Raw genomic sequence first — 5,891 nt, 5'->3', positions numbered from 1 at the left:
TTTGTAGCTCAAAGTAATCTTGTAGCTTGAGTAATTGTGATAGAATATAACCGCTAACCGATAATTATCTCTTTGATAAGAAATGAATATGGACATAAATCAATGTACATTAATTGCAAAGTTTACGTGGCTAAGGTTCAACCTTAGACACACGAGTTAATTCGCCTGTACATTGATCCACGATATTGCGAATTAGGCTTTAGCCCTGTTGATTAAATGAATAAAATAGAGACCCCCTACTAATGGACGTTTGCCACGTAGGTGGGGGTCGAAACACCGCTCCCTCTTTGTCATGCGAACAAAGTTCACATGGCAAAGAAGAGAAGAAAAATCAAGGAAAACTTGGAATAATAAAAAGTAAGCGGAGTATATAACAAAGTGTCATGTAAACATAAACGATAGAAAAATGGACAATCGGAAAAAATTCGTGAATTATTAGAAATGAAAAAATTTCAAATTAACGTATACGATACGCAAGGACGTAGTTAAATAAAAAATGGCCGAAAATGCACAGATAAAATAAAAGATGCACATAAATAAAATTTCAAAAGAAATTGAGTGCGAACACTGTACCGAACACATTACGTAACAATGCGAAAGTGATGTCGATGACGCGTGCCAGCGGAATATTGATACGAGGATGAGACCGTTGAAATTAAACATAGGGGCAATATAGTAATAATAGTAATAAAAGAAAGTTAAACAGGAATCGGACTCAAAGTGTTCGGATGTGATAAGAATATGGAAGATATAAGAATTGAGATGACGGATGAAGTTTGATTATAAAAGAATCCCTCCAGCAATGAAAAACCAGCTCAACAAAACCTTATATAAGTCTTTGGCGCAGATGGGCTTATCAAACGAGCGCGGGTCAAGACTCCCTGAAGTCGCAGAAAGCTTGACGCAGTACTGCCGCTCTAGAACGCCGTACGCCGTGTTTCGTCTTCGCTTTGACTAGCAGGTACGTTCTCTCTCCAGCAAACTCTGCTTATATATAAACTTGTGGCGGTTTCAGTTAGGCTCAAGGTTGGCTGGCAAAGCAACATGGCCTTTGGTGGTAGAGCGTTGTTCGTGCCGCATAACGACGTGCTCTCGCCATGAAGTTTAGCGTGAACGAGGAACTCACGTGAGCCAGATTTAAGATCAATGCATGATCAAACACGAACAAATATCACATGGTGGTGTTGATGGTCATTTTGTTTCCGATCTCAAGTGTTGGAAATCTAGTGGGTTTGGTTGCAAAGTGATGTCCCTCTGTAGACCATTACTCCAAATGAAAAAAAAAATCAGCCGCGTCCATTAAATATCCACCTTGCAGCTCATCTTGGAGTTCAAATATACTGTGGTAAGTAAACTTGCGCGTTACGCTGCTGTTGTGGTTTCATTGCCTCTGAACTTTTGAACTCTTTTCTCATGATGTCCCCCGCATGGAACAGATGGTGGTGACAAAAAATCTAACGTTGGTTGGTGGGGTGAACTTCATCAGGAACTGGTGTGGAAGACGTTGAGATAGCGAAACTAATGGCGCCGCTATTCAAAACTTGTTTCAACAAAACATGATACCGTGCACTGCCAGTAAAAGAGGGGCACCATACCTGCGCTTCTTTAATATGGCCCAGTGAACACGGTTTTGGTGCTTTCTGACCCGTTTTTTTTTTTTTTTTTTTTTTTTACAGGGAGAAACGACCGTATTAAACAGGCGAAAGATAATCAAGAAGAAGAAAACTTGATGACGATCATAGATTTGGTGAGGTGGAAAGAAGGTGACAAATACAACGAACACACGACGCCACGACGATGGTCACTTAAAGAATTACGGAAAATACTAGCACTCGAGAGATTTGAGATGGACGAAGTGTATGAATTTGAAACGAAAGTCGAAGAAGATGAAGTAGTAATGACTTACTCACAATTAAGTTGCGGGAGTGCAATTCCGTTAAGCAAAGAAATTGCACAATAATTGAGTTATATTGGGCTGCCGAAAAAGACGGAGAAAAGTTCGGAGAATATGACAAAGCGGTGGCAAAAAAAAATTCGACGGCATGAAACAGGTATGTCAGTATTTTTTTTTTTCCAGTTAGCTTCACATTTTGGTTAAGTCTGAAAGACTAACGAAAAGATTTATATTTGCGTCGCAGGTTGAAACGGCGGAATTATGAGCAAAAGATATTGATGAAAAGTTTCGAACGGAAAGATCACAATGCCGTAGAAAAAATAATAATAAAGAAGCTGAATAAAGTTTTCGCTTAGAAAGTTAACGTAATGCGAATTTTTGCCGCACGGAGAAACGACAGTTGTACGAGCCTTGGAAAGTTTCGCTCAGAAAGTTCGGCTTAATGCCTTAGAAAAAATAATGAAGCTGTCAAAAAATTTCAGTTGGTAAATTTCTCGTAGAAAGATCGGCAGAATGCCTTAGAAAAAATAATGATGCTGACGAAAATTTTCGCTCGAAATTTTTTTCGGAGAAAGATCGGCATAATGCCATAGAAAAAAAAGGATGATTGCGGAAAATAGTTAACCGAAAGCGTTAAGCGAAGTGAATGCAGATTTCGAAGAAGAAAATGAAGATTTAATCGAACAACCGTAAGACAATTGATAGAGACAATTGATTAGGTAATTGTGTGAATGTAATACCATAGAGCTAATACTTCTTTTGATGAAAAATAAAAATAAAAATAAAGATAGGTTTATTATTGAATATTGTTGTTGTGTCAGATAACATACCTGTGGAAAATTGACAATATTATAGATTTATGTAATTGAAATGAAATAGAACAAGACGCCCCCATGTAGAGAAAAATGTCCCCAATGCTAACTTAACTCGGCAAAATTAGACTAAGCGAGTGTAAAAACGTTAGAACTTCGATTGTCAAAACGAAACGCGGTGACTTAGTCGGATATTGTCGTAGTGATAGTAACGGACTAAGCGAGCATAAAAGCATTCAAACTTAAACTAATAAAGTTAAACGCGGGTAACTTTGTCGATTTGTTATAGTGATAGTTAAACTGTAGTAAACTTAGATCGCTTAAACGTAGTAACTTCGTCAGATTTTGTTGTAGCGATAGTAATGACTAAGATAACGTAAAAAACGTTCAAACTTAGACTGACAAAACTAAATATGGTAACTTCGTTAGATTTTATCGTAGCGATAGTAATGAGTAAGTGAGCGTAAAAAACGTTTAAACTTAGACTGACAAAGTTAAATGTGGTAACTTCGTCAGATATTTTCGTAATGATAGTAATGAGTAAGCAAGCGTAAAAAGCGTTCAAACTTAGACTGACAAAGCTAAATGTGGTAACTTCATCAGATTTTTTCGTAATGATAGTAATGAACTAAGCGAGCGTTAAAACGTTCAAACTTAGACTGACGAAAAGACGACTGCAAAAGTGATGTGTCAAACCCTTCGCTTCTAACGGCGGTGGAGAGATAAGTCAATGAATCTGCATGACGTAAATCATTTCGGGGTCTTTGAGTGATAGAGATACTATCAAATTGTTGAGCAAGACTTGTATCAAACTAAGATAAGCCGCCATACGCTCATCTCTTGCTTCAAAAGACCCACCAAACTGATTTGCAACAAGGTGAGAATTCGTGTATAACTAGAGCTTTCGCGCCCCCAGTGTCAAAGCTGTTCTCAAGGCACAAATGACATCCTCATACTCGGCTTCGTTATTTGAAGCGGCGAAGCCAAGTCGCATATATTTCCCAATCTTTTTTCCACGGGTTTAACAAAAAACACATCCATTCCGACCCGTGATTTACTATGGGAGCCATCCGAGTAAACAATACATAGGTCAATGGGTTTAGGAATTGCGTTTTCAAGTTGGTCTTCGCCGCCCCGGTTATTGGCGGCGAGATGTCGTCCATAGATTCTTCCCCGACAAAAATCGTCAATAGAGAATCATCAATCGGAAAATCAGCTACCAAAAAGCGAGAGCATGTCCTTTTTCAAGAGTGAATACGACTTTCAAAGACAATGCTATATGCATTAAGATAACTTTTCCATTTGGCTAATCTACTTGATTCGATAAAAAGACGGGTCTACCATCATCAATGAAAAGAACATCACTAACAAATTGAGTTGTAGCCGCCGGTATATGCCACTAGGTTGACCCGTTGAAGGACTTGTTAATATAGGAGGACTGGCCAAGTATTTCTTCAGTTGTTGCAATGCCATCTCACAATCAATGTTCCAAGTTACCGCCTTCTTTAAAGTCTCAGTATCCTTCGATTTAACGACTATATCATCGATATAAGTCTCCATTATTTTTCCCAGCAGATCGGAAAAAATTGTATTGAAGAGTGAAATCCATTTCACCCAGAAGATTTAAATAGACAGACGCCCCCGGTCGAGCCTATGTGGAAGATGACACCTACCATTACCTCTTACAAGAGTTAAAGATTTTAGGCGGTACACACTTTCGGGTCCGACTGAAGATTGTCTTTTTCTTTGCATGTAACCAACTTATCTAGGTCGGTAGTTTGTCTGGGATTGTGGTCTTCCCTCTAGTTGCTTCTGTGACACCTTCATCCCTCGCCTGGGACTGACTGGTCGGGATGGCGCTTTTCTCAAATCTGCGAGGTCGGCCTTCCCCGCGGTCGGTCCATCTAGGATCAAGGTTTTCATTATACTTTCTTCCGCGGACGCTTTTTTCCTATCCGGATGGACTGCCTAGGATGGCGATTTTCCGCAAATCTGCGGGTCGGCCTTCCACCGGTCGGTCGGTCACCGGGATGAAGTTTTTCTTATACTTTCTTCCGTGACGCCTTTTTTCCCTGTCTAGACGGACCTGTCTAGGATGGCAATTTTCCACAAATCTGCGAGGTTGGCTTTCCCTGTCAGGTCGGTCCAATCTGGGATGAAGTTTTTCCTTATACTTTCTTCCGCAACGCCTTCTTTCGAGGCGTTTGTACCGCCGTTTGCGGTAGCGGCGGCGGCGATGCTGCTGCTTTCCGGAACCTAGTAACAAAAGTACGTAACTTTTCGTCACGTTGTTGCTTGATGTTCAAAAGTGAGTCAACATCCTTTGGCGTCTTGCAATTGTGGCGGAAATGATTAACAAACTGATTTTCTAGTTCATTGAATTGGTGAATTGATCTTGAAGGCAATTCACTAAACCGGCGTAATGCTTCTCCCTTTAGAGTTGATGGAAAGAGCTTACATATGAGCGGATCATCTCCACCCCATAACACCAACTTATTTTTGAACGATAGAACATGCAAGCCAGGATCTCCTTCCGACTCATCATAAAGTTTAAAATCGGGTTGTTTGAAGTCGGATGGTGGTAAGCTTCCGAATGTCGAAAGTGAAAACTTATCAAGCACGCCATCATCGATCGTCAAGTTTTTCATTCTTACATCCCTTGACTCTCTATCGTTAAGTTCTTTTGCAATCAACTCTTTCAACTGTTGTTCTGTTAGAGTTAAAGTATTGGCTCGAACAACTAGATGCCCCCGTTCGTGCTCATGTGGAGAAAGATACATGCCATTATCTCTTATTGGAGTTAGAGATCTTTGGTGGTACGCACGATCAGCTCCGACCGGTGATTGTCTTTGTCTATCCCCTCGTAACTAGCCCGTTTAGGCGGTAGTCACCCTCACCGGGTGGTCGGTATAATTATACCACTTCTCCATGTTTTGTTGCTCTTGTTTGGGATGCCCGCCTTCCCAGTCATGTCGGACATATCTCGGATAGCGGTCTTCCCTGAAATTGCTTCTCATAGGTAAATCTTCCATTTGAGATCAGACATGTCTAGGGTAGTAGTTATCCCTGCCAATCCGATTCTCCCCATAAGTATGGGTAATAGGGTCATTACTCTTAGAGTGTGCACTGGTTGATTGTGTTTGAGAAATAACACGTTGTTGAGGACGATGAAGTGGATCTTCAAG

The 5,891-nt window shown here is 40.4% G+C and overlaps 1 long non-coding RNA gene across 1 annotated transcript; it reads left to right on the top strand.

Annotated features, from left to right (window-relative positions):
- The first annotated feature begins 875 nt into the window (after positions 1-875).
- On the top strand, positions 876-2,681 carry LOC147509034 (uncharacterized). Its single transcript, XR_015216488.1, has 3 exons — positions 876-1,345; positions 1,437-2,051; positions 2,139-2,681. It is a non-coding gene; the product is annotated as an uncharacterized LOC147509034 (long non-coding RNA).
- Positions 2,682-5,891: the final 3,210 nt, after the last annotated feature.

This window comes from Coptis chinensis, chromosome 3 (assembly GCF_015680905.1).
Source record: "Coptis chinensis isolate HL-2020 chromosome 3, ASM1568090v1, whole genome shotgun sequence".
Taxonomy (NCBI): domain Eukaryota; kingdom Viridiplantae; phylum Streptophyta; class Magnoliopsida; order Ranunculales; family Ranunculaceae; genus Coptis; species Coptis chinensis.
The sequence above is the reverse complement of the archived record's forward strand: the minus strand, read 5'-3'. Positions and strand labels throughout refer to the sequence as shown.